Below are 15,000 nucleotides of genomic sequence, written 5' to 3' on the forward strand. Positions count from 1 at the left end.
TTTTTTTCCTCCTTTTTCTCATTATCATCTTCACTATCATCATTATCTCCGTAACAGTCATCACCATCTTCATAACGATCACCATAATCATTATCACAAACTACACACTCACCACACACAACCACAACACAGCCACTTCACTAAACACCACAACCATCACCACCAAACAACCACACATCAATCACCACCACCACCACCACCAAAATATTCACCACCCACTCAACCGCCCACACAACCACGTCACTCACCACCACCACCACAACACTCATCAATTCATCACCAAACTAGTCATCTTCACAAACACCTGACATCTTCAACCACCACCACCACCACCACCACCACCACGACCACCACCACCACGACCACCATCAAAATTTAATATTCCAGCTCATGTCCCCGAAAATAAGCCTTTGAATATTAACTTCACTGTATTTTTAGCCCTGACATTCATGCACCAGGTCTTGGCTCAATGCTCTGCTCTGGGAGTGGAATTATTCAGTCTCTCAACGTCCTGCCACGTCTGTCTCTCTCTCACCACTGTCACAGAGGCAAAGACCAATGGGGTTAACCTCAGAACAGCATGGCATTTCATTATCGGAAGGGAGAGAACGATACGTGGACTAACTGGGGTGTTTTAGTGGTATTTGGTCGCCCTGCTGTGTTCGCCTGTTGGGGCACTTCCTTATCACAGGGGAGAGAAGGATAAATGGACTGAAACGTTTTGGTTGTTTTTATCCGTTATTCTTGCCTGCTTGTCGGGTTTTGAGTTTGTGAAAGGAGGATAGGAAGGCGTGAATGGGATAACGGAAGGAGAGAAAATGGACTTCAAAGGAGATGGAGATACGTGGACGTGGAGTGTTTTGGTGGTGTTTGGGTGAGTTGTTGTGTTCGCTTGTTAGGTTTGGGGATGTTTGTGATAAGGGGGTAGGAGTGAATGGGCAAAATGAGACTTGAAAGTAATGAGCAGAGGCAGTGTGTAAATATTATCTAATTTTGTCATCGTATTTGCACACACATCCTTATTTCTTCCCATCCCCCTTTTCTCTCTCTCTCTCTCTCTCTCTCTCTCTCTCTCTCTCTCTCTCTCTCTCAGTACTCACCAATAGCGTAGAACCAGTGACTCAGGCATTTCCAATCTGTAAAAAGAAAAAAAAATAGTATATATATATATATATATATATATATATATATATATATATATATATATATATATATATATATATATATATATATATATATATATATATATATATATATATATATATATATATATATATATATATATATATATATATATATATAACAAAACAAATTAGATAACAAACTTCCTCTTTCATACACAAGTCCCAAGCTCTCATAAACCTCCCCAGCCTCACTCACAGTCCTTCCTCACTCTCCACATACACTTCACTCCTCACAAACCTAGCATAGCCATCATTCACTCCCTCACTCATACACTAAGTCCCTCCCTCTCCCTCCCTTTCCCTCTCACAATTTTCCAGATTACTCATAAGCCTCACTTCTCATAAACTTATACCCCAATCTTCCACTCCGTCACTCACACCCCACCCCTCTCCCCCTGTTACTCTCTCTCCCCCCGTCACTCCCTCTCTCCCCCTCTCCCGTATCACACTTTCCCAGATTAATTCACAGCGTCTCCTGAAGCAGAACAAGATCAACCAGCAAATCACCACCTGGGGGCGTCATTACATCCGGCGCGCACTCGTCCGCTAAATCCTTCCGTGTCTGCATCTCTTCCCTGATTCCTGCCCTTTGAATCCACACACACACACACACACACATACACTCAAACACACATACATACAGCGCTTCCGTATCCGTATCCGGTGCGTGGGAGGAAGAGGGAAAGGGAGGAGAGGAGAGGGAGAGGAGAGGGAGAGGTGACAAGGGTGTAGTTATTTTTTTCTCTCTCTCTCTCTCTCTCTCTCTCTATCTCTCTCTGACTCTCTCTCCGTCCGGTCAGTCTCGCAGCTTCCCCGTGTCGCTCCGTCAGGTATGGTCGGATTAGTTTCGTTCGTCATCGCTCCGTTACGTTGACGATGACCCCAACTTAACGCTCCCCACTTAGATCCGCTACCCAAGTCCACGCTATGTCCCTCTCTCCTCTCACTCTCCTCTCTCTCCCACCTCTCTCTCCGCTGCCCAAGTCCACGTCCTCTCTCTCTGGCGAAATCCAATACTCCCAAACCCACATGAACTGCTAAAACTCGGAGGAAAAACGTGCTCTGGTATAAACGTGTGTCCGGACGTGTACGTGTCTGATGGGGAAAGTTATATGTGAATGTGTTTCCGCGTCGTACCTAAATGGAAGATTAAACGCAAGAGAGATATTTCCCTTTTTTTCCTCTTTTTTTCCTAGCAAGTTTATTTTGGTCTATATTTCAGTGAATGAGGATTAAGTAAGCAAGTTTTTTTTTTCTTTCAAACTCGTATGGAAGAGAAAATAACTGTAGCACTGAGAAAAACACCGAGGAAAACATATATAAAAACTGCAAAACACTTGAAAACACCTCCACACAACACACGCACGAAAACTCCACAGACACGCGAGAAAAAAAAAAGAAAAAAAAATAAAGCGTTAAAAAAAAACACCAAATAAAACATAAAAAAACACCACTAAAACACACGAAGCACAGCACACAAAGCACTTAGCACTCTAGAACACCACCGCATCGCACACATGCACCACAAACCCAACGACACACGAGAGCAAACACCCAAAAAACATAAAAAAAACGCACAGTGAAAGCACACTGAACACACAAGATTACACCACAACACACGCGCACTACAACGCCACCAGCACGAGACAAAAAAAAAAAAAAAAAAACACACCAGAACATTAATAAAACGAACGAAAAACATTCAAAACACACTAAAAACACTGAAAACAACACCAAAACACGCTAGAACACCATCACCACAATAAATAGCACACACGCACCACAGTTCCATCGACACACGAAAGAAAACACGAGAAACGAAATGAACTACCGAGAGAAACACGCTGAGAACAAGGAAGCGACGAGAGAGAGAGACAGACCTTCCATCCAGCAAAGGGCAAGACGCGTAGAGCAGCGGGGTTGGCGGCACTAGCAATCATGTAAGCAAGTGCCAGTGCCAGGGGGAAGCGAGGGGGTCAGTGAGAACCGCGGCACCCTCCCCCTCTCCTTTCCCTCTTCTCTCCAGGCACCCCCTCCCCGTCTCCCTCCCTCTCTCTCCCTCCTTCAGGCCGGGGCAGAGGCTAGTGACACTGTGCCTAAAGCTGAGTGCCTCACGGGTGCCAGAGTCCAGCGCACGCATTGGCTATCTGTGTGTGTGTGTGTGTGTGTGTGTGTGTGTGTGTGTGTGTGTGTGTGTGTGTTTGCTTACATATATACGAGTACGAACATCCTTGTCATGTGTGTGTATCTATTTTTTTTTATTGGTTTTTGGTTTTGAAGTGTGTGGGTTTCGGAGTGTGTGTGTGTGTGTGTGTGTGTGTGTGTGTGTGTGTGTGTGTGTGTGTGTGTGTGTGTGTGTGTGTGTGTGTGTGTGACAGATTATATCATGCGGTAGAAAAAAGGATGGAATAAATAAATGAAAGAAGGGAGGAAGGAAGAAAGAAAGAAGGAGGTCGAGAGAAAAGAAGGAAGGAACGGAGATGAAGGCGAAAGAAGCTACGAAAAAGAAAAAAAAGATGAAGAAAACAAGACAGGAAAGAAGAAATCCAGAAAAAAGGAAGAAACAAAACAAACTCAAGAAAGAAGACAAACACGTACGGAGACAGGAAAAGAACACAAACGAACCAAACCAAGAAAAACAAACAAACAAACAACAACAACAACAACCCCACCACAAAAACAACAAAACAACCACAAAACACAACTCAAACCAACATTTTTTTCCCCCATAATTTTTTCCCCTAGAGCAGCCAGCCTGAGGACCTTGGCAGCCACATCCTCCCTCACGCCACTCCTGCCTCGGCTTGCATCGACTGTATGACCGATAATAACGATCTGTTTGCCCGCTGGATAGGTCGAACGGATAAGTTAATAGTCAACTGGAGAGAACTCACACAGAGACGCACCCATTTCGATACCAGAGAGACGAGATTAGCCTTTACGTGTAGGGGTATGAAGGGAGAATTTGGTGGTGGTGTGAGGGGATAGGTGGTGTCTGCGTGTGTGTGTGTGGGGGGGGGGAGTTCTAGGGGTGGTCAGAAAGAGTTGCTTACGTGTGCTTTATTTGACAGCGTGATGGTGACCTGAGCAATGTATTAAGGTGGCTACTGTAATGTTGGTTGGGTTGGGTTAGGTTGGGGTGGGGTTGGTTAGTGTGTCTGTGTTTGTATGTTTTTCTTCCATGCTTTCCTTTTATTTCTTCTTTCTCCCTTGTTTTTCTTCTATTTATGTGTCTTTTCCACTTTTGATTTTTTTTTCTATCTTTTCTCCTATTTTTCTTAATCCTCCCTTTTCCTTAACCTCACCTTCATCTTCTCTCCGCTTCTCTCTCCCTCTCTCCTTCAATCCATCCTTATCAACCTACGTAATTGAAGTATACCGGAGATCCTGTGGTGAATAAACTCTATCTATCTACCAATCTGTGTGCGTGTGCGTGTGGATGTGTATATACGCGACAAGACGCAGCCTATACGCACATAAGGCAATACACACCCTAATCATCTCCTCTGCACAGGTGAGGGCGGCGATTAAGCAAGAGATAAGCACTGGAGTCAAAAGGTCACTCATGAATCTCTTTTTGCCTTGTCTCCCCAAAACCAGGATGATGTAGAGGAGGAAAGCCAGACAGGAAACTTGGATACTAGCAAACAAAAATTATCCTGAGAAATATTGAAGAAACTGGGGAATATTTTAGTTGTGTAATTATAAGACAAGAGATTATTAGGGAACGGCCTCACCTGTTCAGATTGCAAGGGATATAAATAGGGGAAGTAAGGAGGAATATATATATATGTGAGGCTTGATGGGTAGGTATCGTGGAAATAAACGTGAGGTTTTTGTCGTAAGGTAAGGGATATGTGAGAATGTGGGTGTTAGTTGAATAATGGTGGTGGTGGTGGTGGTGGTGATAGTGATAATAATGCAAAATTACTACTACTACTACTACTACTACTACTACTACTACTACTACTACTACTACTACAACAACAACAACAACAACAAAAATAATAAAAAAAGATAACAGCTATGACAACAAATACTACTACTAACAACTATCACCACCACTACCACTACCATCCCCTACCACCGCCGCCACCACCACCACCACCACCACCACCACCACTAACAATAATAACAGCCAACTACGAAGACAACACCCAACTCACAACACAAGCATAAGGTGAAAATGAGGCGCCACTAACTGTCACAGAAAGGCTGAGGGAGAAAATCTGGTGTGAGAAAGAAAGAAAAACGTTAAAGATAATACCACTCCCACTTCCCCCCTCTCTCTCTCTCTCTCTCTCTCTCTCTCTCTCTCTCTCTCTCTCTCTCTCTCTCTCTCTCTCTCTCTCTCTCCCCTTTTCTCGGAAGTGTACGCATCTCTCTCTGTCTGTCTGTCTGTCTGTCTTTGTGTGTCTGTCAGTGCCTCTGTCTAAACTGTAGAGTAGATGTCTTATGGTGGTGCTTGCGAGAGAGAGAGAGAGAGAGAGAGAGAGAGAGAGAGAGAGAGAGAGAGAGAGAGAGAGAGAGAGAGAGAGAGAGAGAGAGAGAGAGAGAGAAATTTACCCTTAAGAATAGAACAGAGTACCGTTTTTTATTCCTCTCTCTCTCTCTCTCTCTCTCTCTCTCTCTCTCTCTCTCTCTCTCTTGATTCCCTTTCTCTCCCCTTCCTTTGTCATTTTTGTCTTTCTCTGTCCCTTACTGTTCCCTTCCGTCGTGTCTTTCTCTCCCTCTCTCTTTCTCCTTCCCTCCCCTCACTTTTCCTTCTCTTTCTCCATCCATTTTTCGCGTTTTTCATTTATTCTTCTCTCTATTTTGATATCTCTTATTGGTCTCTCTCTCTCTCTCTCTCTCTCTCTCTCTCTCTCTCTCTCTCTCTCTCTCTCTCTCTCTCTCTCTCTCGCATTTCCATCCTTCATTCCTTCGTTCTTTCCTTCCTCGAACACCAAGAAAATAAACACTAAAATGATATTGAACACTGTAAAGAAAAGGAAGGAAAAGAAGAGTTCCATATATGTAGGTAAAGAAAATAAGAGAATAGATGGTTAGTTTTCTCTCTTCCAGACTACGCAACGATCTAATCAGGTGTCGCACAAATATGTATCTAAAAAAACTAAATGATTTTGTATTGGAAGGATTACTGCTTATCATATTACCTCTTGTCTTTCGAGTCACTGATATCCCTTTTCCTCCTCTCGTTTACCCTCTCAACTTCTTTTTCTTGTTAGTTTTTTTTTTAATTTCTATACGCCTACATGATTTCCTCCACCATCTTTAGTTTTTGTTATTAACCCCATTCACTTCACTTTTCGTCAATTCACAAGCTGATATGTTAACTTGACTTGTAGTGTATATGCAACATCGAAAAATAAAAAAAGTAATACCAATACTTTCCTTTCTTTTTCATTCGCCTGTACCTTCTAATTCTCATCATACCCTTCCTAGCTGCCAGTACTTCCCACTTCCCTCCTCTCCCACGTCCCTGTCTCCCATTACCTACTGCTTCTTTCGCCCTTAGACCTGCAAAGTACAAAATGCTAAATAAACATAAACACAAATATTTTCCTTTTCTTTCCCCATTCAGCCGTACCTCTTAACTCTTATCACAACCCTTCATTGCTTCCAGTACATCCTATTTCCTTCCTCTCCCGCGTCCCTGCCTCCCTGCCTCCCTTCCTCCCATCACACACTATCCACTGCTCCTTTCGCCCTTTCATCCTTCCCTCTCCCTGCCTCTGCCCACCCACTGCCCACCCACCAGCTCCTCACACATGCACTTCCACCCCCTGACCCGCCCGGCGCTGGCTTGGTCTGGCCCACGCACCCACCAACTTATTGACCCGAATGATCCGTGGCCGCCGCTTCCGAAATAAAAGAGGGCGAGTGAATGAGAAAAGAGAGAGAGGGATGGAGTGAGTGAGTGAGTAAAAGAGAAAAGCGGCCCCGACCCTATGAATTTTGGGAGTTGAATAAATGAATAAGCCACAGTGGAAAATAAGGTCTTTGGGAGCGTTGAGAGTACTATTATTGCAATATCAGTATCAGCGTCTGCTTAATGCAAAGTGGAGGCTGAGAGGCGGCACGGGAGGGGACTAGACACACGATTTCAGCCTTAAACCTTCCCTACTGAAAGCCCAAACTCACTCACCACCCGTCACACGTACGCCAGAAACACGAGGATACACGTTTGGGATTCGAAATTCAACTCTGAAGTCTCATCTCCACTCTGAGGCGAATTCCACTCCGGGTTCTAGCGTGGGAGGGCAGAGGGGCGAGTCTTCCTGAGTGTTCCCGCGTGCTCCTGTCCCCTGCACCTCTCCTCTCTCTCCCGCCCCCCGCCTCGCTGCTCGCCGATGTCAGTATAGAATGATTAATCGTCAGGAAGATTAATGTAGAGAGCTGACTCGTGACATTTGTTGCATTCAATAGATAACTGGCATATCAGAGACCCGCCACCTGGGAGGGAGAGATGGCACAGGAGAGGACTGAGGGACTGAGTGAGAGGGTAAGTATGTCTCTATGCTCTATGCCTCTCTCTCTCTCTCTCTCTCTCTTCCTATTCCTTGCTGGTGGTGATATATGTGTGTGTGTGTGTGTGTGTGTGTGTGTGTGTGTGTGTGTGTGTGTGTGTGTGTGTGTGTGTGTGGTCGAAGTAACAATTCAAATTCTGATATTTTTTATTTACTTATTTTTGCGAGAATTATGAAAAAGACTGATGAGTTGTGATTACTACCTCTTCTAGGAAAAGCACACACACACACACACACACACACACACACACACACACACACACACACACACACACACACTTGATACGGCTTCGGCACACAAAAACATCACAAATATTAAAAAAAAAAGAAAGAAGAAAAACACACTCAAACACATCCTTTGTATTTCCTCGCAATTAAAACACGCTTAGAAGTACCTCACCGGAAAGTAATAGTAAAATAAAGCAAGGTAGAAAACAAACAGGCTAATTTCCTTTGAGACGACGAGTTATTACTGATAAAACACTGAACAAACACGCGGGCAAACCAAACAATTGCTGAAACAAACAAAAAAAAAAAAATACGCGTGCTTAGAGAGAGACAGAGAGAGAGAGAGAGAGAGAGAGAGAGAGAGAGAGAGAGAGAGAGAGAGAGAGAGAGAGAGAGAGAGAGAGAGAGAGAGAGCAAAATGAGACCAAAACAGAACCAAAGATCCAAAAAGTATCGAATAAAAAAACAAAAAAAAACAAAAGCATAAAACAAAATCTCACTACGTTTCTTATCTAATTCCATGCATTGCTCTCACCACCACCACCACCACCACCACCACCACCACCACCACCACCACCACCACCACCATCACCACCGCCTCGCTGATTGCCGTTACTTTCTTTGGCCAGTCTTTTATCTGCTCGGGAAATGATGAAAACATTGCCGCTGGTGATTAGTAAGTTGTCGGGAGAAAAGGACGCACAAACCAGGACAAAAGTGCTTATTGGTGTACGTGTTTTATGCAGAGGAGAGGGAGGGAGAGGGAGAGGGATGGGAGAGGGGGATGGGACATGAGGAGGAGGAGGAGGAATGGAAGGGAGGTGGTGAAATACAAGATAATTTTTTTTTTTTTTGCAAGAGAGGGAGGCGAGGGAAGGGAGATGGGGAATGGAGGGGAGGAATGGAGGAATACAAGGAATTTTTTGCGTCTAAATGAATGAGGAACGGATGAAAAATTTCTGTAAAAGCTTGAAAATGGTCTGTGATTGCATATTGATAAGATTATATGTGTGTGTGTGTGTGTGTGTGTGTGTGTGTGTGTGTGTGTGTGTGTGTGTGTGTGTGTGTGTGTGTGTGTGTGTGTGTGTGTGTGTGTATGTGGGAGTGACTGAAAGGTACGGAGGAGGAAGGTAGGAAGGGTAGGAGGGACGGGGGAAGGGAGGGGATATGGGAAGGAAGGGAGGGAAGGTAGGAGGAAGGGGAGGGAGGGGGATGCGTGCCCTACCTATCTCATTAAGGGGGCGTCACGTGCTTACTTCACTTTAGATAGGTGTGTGTGTGTCTGTGTGTGTGTGTGTGTGTGTGTGTGTGTGTGTGTGTGTGTGTGTGTGTGTGTGTGTGTGTGCGCAAGTGTTAATGCTTATATGTGTGTTTGCTTCTCTCCCCGTGCGTGTGTCCGTCTTTCTGTTTGTCCTCCTCCCGTGTGTACATGTCTCTCTCTCCCTCTCTCTCCCTCTCCCTTTTTATCTTCCTGTGTTTGGAGAGACGTGTGAGAGCATACATGTGCACGTCGGTTTGCGTGTATGTGTGTGTGTGTGTGTGTGTGTGTGTGTGTGTGTGTGTGTGTGTGTGTGTGTGTGTGTGTGTGTGTGTGTGTGTGTGTGTGTGTGTACTTACCTATAACTTTCTACGTACTTTCTAATACTTTAAACACTCGAAACAATGGGAGAGCATAATACACATCACAAATTTACCTATGCTTTCATTATTCCAGGTAGGTTTCATACAGGGACTGCCACGTGTAGGCCTGATGGCTTCTTGCAGCTTCCCTGACCACCAGAAACATATATTATAAAAGGAGAGGGAGTGAGAGAGAGTGAGCGGTATCAATGAGGCGGGAGGTGTGTGTATAGACAGATACTTAATGACCACAATACTATTTACATTATCAATTATACATGCGGCACAAGACTTAAGAAGGGTTCGAAGGTTTAAGCAAGTTCACAAGCTCACATCTCGAGGCAAACTTTAGAGAGTCGTCACGATGCACCGCCGTCCATCACACTCCTGCCTTCTGCTGTCTAAACCTGTCCCTCACCCTTCCTTCTGCCTTTTTCTGCTTGCTTTTACCTCCCTTTCTCCCTCCTTCATCTCCCTTCCCTGCTCCTTACAATATCTTATTTCGTTGACTCTTCCTTTTCTTTGCCTTTCCTTCTTTTCCTGCCTTTCTTCCTTACTTCTGCTTCTTACATCCTATTTCGTTTCCCTTTCCTGCCTCTTTTCCTTGGCCTTCCTTCCTCCTCCTTCCTCCAGTTTCTTTCATCATTCTATCTCTTTCTTTCCTCCTTTTCCTGCCTTTCCTTGCTTCTTTTTCCTTGCCCTTCCCGTTCCTTACACCTCCTCCCCCCCTGCTCCTCACATCCTTCCATGCCAACAGGTCACGGCGAGGCTGTTCAAATTTCTCTTCTTATTTATATTCCCAAAACTAACCTAACGTGTGGACGCACTTAATTTTAGTACCTTAGACGGGCGGCGCGGGAGGGAATTTGCCAACCTTTTGCGTGGAATGACAGTCGACGCGCTGCCTTCTCTACACACACGAAGAGGCGAGGTGAGGGATTAAACACACACGCACACACACACGCTACCAAATAACTCCCGCATTGCCAAGCCTTAAAAGTTGACGAGAGAAAAGTCAAGTGAGGTGCGGCTGTGTTGTGTTTTGCAGGTGATAGTGTTGATATTCTTGTTTAGGAGTGTTAAGTTATAAGGTAAATACTGGTTGGCTAGTGTATACGCATTTTTATTACACGGTGTTCTCTTGGTTTATTTAATTTTTGTGTTTTAGTTCTCAAATTGAAAAGTGAATGAGGGACATAAAGCAGCGAGGAGAAGGGAAGGTTAGGTTTATGGAATTTTAGGGTTTAGGTTTAAATTCAAAAAGTTTAAATCTAAAAGTGAATGAGGGAAGTAACGCGGCGAGGGAAAAGGGAAGGTGGGAAGGATAAAAGGGAAGTAGACGAGGGAATAATGAGGCGAGATGTAAATGTATGCGTGGGAAAAAGGGGAAGGGAAAAGGGGCGAGCACAGACCCACGGAGCCTCAAACCGACCTTAATTCTATGGAGAGTGGACCCAGGTGGAGGGGCGGGCAGGGGGGACAGGGAGTACGGGAATGGAGTAGGGGGCTGGCAGGGGAGGACGGGAGGGAATCAGAGCGGGCGGAAGGGGGAGGGTGTTCTGACCAGCGAGTGTCACGGCGGCGGCCAATCCCACCTGACCTCTGAGGTCACGCGTGGTGGACACCTGGCCGACCCGCCCCTCGCTCCACCCCTCGCTGCCCACACCTTGCCACCCAGCCACCCCGCCCTCCCTCAATGCCCCTGCCTTGCCTCTCCTCCCTGCTCTCTCACTTCCCTCCGTCACTGCCGCCCCCAGCTTGCCAATTCACACTCCCCCTCTCTCTCCTGGTCTCGCCGCTGCCCACACCTTGCCTCCCTTCCCTTCCCTCCGTCACTGCCCCCTGCCTTCAGTTCCCGATCACTGGTTTTGTCCTCTCCATCTCCCTCATGTCTCTGTTGCCGCCCCCTCCTTCCTTCTTTCCTCCCACTTCTTTTCCTCCTTGCTGTCCCGTCTTTCTTTTCTCTAACTTCTTTTCCTTCGTCTCCCCCATATTCTTACTACCTCTTTCCTTCCGTTACTTTCCCTGCTCTTCTGCTTTGCTATGTTTCTGTCACCTTGCCTCATCACTCTAAATATCACACCACCTCTCCCTCACACACACACTCCCCTCACCAAACCCAAACTCTTCCCTCACACCCCACTACCCGCACCCCCATCTCTCCCTCACCGGACACAACAAATCTATAGTTCTACACCACTAACCGCCCCCTGACCCCTTTCCGCCCCCTCCCCTATCCCCCCTTAGCACTTCGCGTGTCAACCACCTAATTGCACGTGGACAAGCAGCACGTGTCTCGACCAATCAGCGTGGGAGGTACTTCCGGTGACCTCCCAGAGTAGCCAATCACAGCCACGCGTGTATAAAAATGGGGATAATGAGAGGCCGTTCATTGGTGGAGGCCCTCAATCACCTGGCATTGGGGGAGAGGGGGAGATGGGGTGGTGAGAGGGAAAGGGGGTGAGAGGGATAATTATTAAGGTCAGATAGTCAGCAACGAGCGACTTTTGGGAGTTGTCATGGAGAGAGGGGACGAGTGGCCTGGGAGGGGACGAGTGGCCTGGGAGGGGACACGCGAGGGGAGAGGGAAGGGGAAGGTAGGGAAGGGAAAGGCTGGTGGTGTGAAAAGGAGAGAATAGAAGGTAGGAAGGAAGGGAGGAGGAAAAATGAATGACAGAGAGAGAGAGAGAGAGAGAGAGAGAGAGAGAGAGAGAGAGAGAGAGAGAGAGAGAGAGAGAGAGAGAGAGAGAGAGAGAGAGAGAGAGAGAGAGAGAGAGAGAGCAACCACATGACACAACCAACTGTCCACTTCCACAGGCACCACCACCACCACCACCACACCCATACACACGCCCGCGCCGGAAGTCCACACAACGCCCAGTGACGCCCGGTGACAGATGGAGGTGTGGGCGCCCCCTGACCTGCCCAGAGCACCACCCACACCCGCGCCACTCCACCACCACGCCGCGACACGCAACAATCATGTGACACCTAAATGATTCCTAAAAGTGCAGCTGATTGTATTGTGTGTGTGTGTGTGTGTGTGTGTGTGTGTGTGTGTGTGTGTGTGTGTGTGTGTGTGTGTGTGTGTGTGTTTATTATGAAGGACAAATAAACAGATAGATATTTTTTTATTTAAGAAAGAATCTGACCAAGGACAACACACACACACACACACACACACACACACACACACACACACACACACACACACACACACACACACAAGCCCACTCATGATGTCAGTCCCAAAAGAGACGTCAAAAAGAATAATAAAAAATAAGACATGAAGTAGGTGGAGGTGATGCCTGGTTATAGAAGTGAGAGACAGATGAATAGATAGACAGGGAGAGTGATAGACAGACCACGCACAGACAGACAGACAGACCACACACACAAACAGACAGATAAACAACAGACAAACATACAAAAAGACACACACTCATCCCCCAAAACACACACACACACACACACACACACACACACACACACACACACACACACACACACACACACACACACACACTAATGACAATTAAACCACAGCCCGCATGTCGATGTTCTTTTGTGTGTTCACCGGCTAACGAGAGGGAGTTATGACCTGTTATTTCCGGGTCACACTTTGCCGGAACAACACCACGGACGGAACTGAGCCATTCACACACGCGCGCGCACACACACACACACACACAAACACACATACGGGCGGAGGCTAAACACTGTCATACTGATCCCAACTTCCTTTTTGTCCCTCAGAAAGTTGAATCGTGACAAATGGTGCCCTGCTGTGTGCTGCTCACGACCCGGTGCTGCAGAGTGGCGAGGGAAACAGGGAGACAGAGAGGAGGTGAGGACTGGAGGGAGGGAGAGAGGAAGGGTTGAAAAATGGGTAAATAGGAACATGGGAAAGGGAAAAATGATGAGTTAGAGGCTGGGAAATGAAAGGAAGGGCAGAGATGGAGGAGAATAGAGGAGGTAGGGAGAAAACTAGAGAGAAAAGAGGTAGGAAAGGGTTAAGGGATGAAGGAATGGAAACAGGTAGACCGAGAAGGGAGAAGGATGGGAAGGATAGGGAAGCGAGAAAGGGGAAGAGGATAAAGATGGGGAAGAGGAAAAAGTTGTGGAAAGGTTAAGGAGAAAGAAATAATGTGTTCAAACGAGAGTAAAGAGAAGAGAGAAAGGAGAGAAGAAAGAAAGAAGAGGAGAAAGAGAAGAGGAGGAAAGGAGAAAAGGAGAGAGGAAGAATAGGAGAAAGAGACGAGGAGAAGAGAGAAAGAGACGAGAAGAGGAGACGAGAGAAGAGAGAGAAAGGAATGGAGGAGACAGGTAAAAAGAATAAAAATGATAATACAAGACTGAGCAAATACTGAGGTAAACATAAAAATAAAAAAAGAATAAAAAAAATAAGATATGAAAAATAGGAAAAAAAGAATAAGATATACGAAGGACAAAAGAGAGAGAGAGAGAGAGAGAGAGAGAGAGAGAGAGAGAGAGAGAGAGAGAGAGAGAGAGAGAGAGAGAGAGAGAGAGAGAGAGAGAGAGAGAGAGAGAGAGAGAGAGAGAGAGAGAGAGAGAGAGAGAGAGGAGGAAAACAATACATGAAAGAGAAGAAAAATAAAATGTAAGGAAGAAAGGAAGGAAAAATAATGTGAGGAAAGGATGAGAGAAAGCAAAAATAAAGAGAAAAGTGTATGAACTTAAAAATAAAAAAAAAAATAAAATAAAAATATATATTAAAGGAAGGATACCTGACGAGAGAGAGAGAGAGAGAGAGAGAGAGAGAGAGAGAGAGAGAGAGAGAGAGAGAGAGAGAGAGAGAGAGAGAGAGAGAGAGAGAGAGAGAGAGAAAGCTAGATAATAATGGGGTCACGGAGATGAAATATGGCATACCTGTGCGTGTTTATTCAGGTGTAAAGAAAGGTACAAATCATTGCTTGTTGCAGAGAGAGAGAGAGAGAGAGAGAGAGAGAGAGAGAGAGAGAGAGAGAGAGAGAGAGAGAGAGAGAGAGAGAGAGAGAGAGAGAGAGAGAGAGAGAGAGAATGAAGATGACAGCCTCAACAAAAACGGATTTACATGAATTTTATCTTTTTTTCTTTCTCTCTCTCTCTCTCTCTCTCTCTCTCTCTCTCTCTCTTTCTTTTTTTTCGTAACCGAGGGACGAGGAGGAGACAAAAGTGGCAGCTGCATAAAATATTCGGGAGGTGTACGCCCATCCCGCCCGCGCCCCGCTGCACGCCTAACCTCCTCACCTCTCCCTCTCCCTCTCTCTCTCTCTCTCTCTCTCTCTCTCTCTTGCAGTATCTTTTCCTGTTTCCTTCCTTATTTTCTCTCTCTCTCTCTCTCTCTCTCTCTCTCTCTCTCTCTCTCTCTCTCTCTCTCTCTCTCTCTCTGTTACTTATGCTACTGCTGGTACTAAGATAATTGTTACTGGAATGAC

At 45.8% G+C, this 15,000-nt stretch overlaps 1 long non-coding RNA gene across 4 annotated transcripts in view; it reads right to left on the minus strand.

Annotated features, from left to right (window-relative positions):
- The window catches only part of LOC135108040 (uncharacterized), a 105,921-nt gene that overhangs the window by 45,503 nt on the left and 45,418 nt on the right, over nucleotides 1-15,000 (minus strand). For 2 of the 4 annotated variants that reach the window (XR_010272113.1, XR_010272115.1), the window contains exon 2: nucleotides 1,101-1,136. This is a non-coding gene — a long non-coding RNA (uncharacterized LOC135108040). The other 2 variants (XR_010272114.1, XR_010272116.1) reach the window with 2 other exon arrangements.

The sequence above is a fragment of the Scylla paramamosain genome, chromosome 16 (assembly GCF_035594125.1).
Source record: "Scylla paramamosain isolate STU-SP2022 chromosome 16, ASM3559412v1, whole genome shotgun sequence".
NCBI lineage: Eukaryota > Metazoa > Arthropoda > Malacostraca > Decapoda > Portunidae > Scylla > Scylla paramamosain.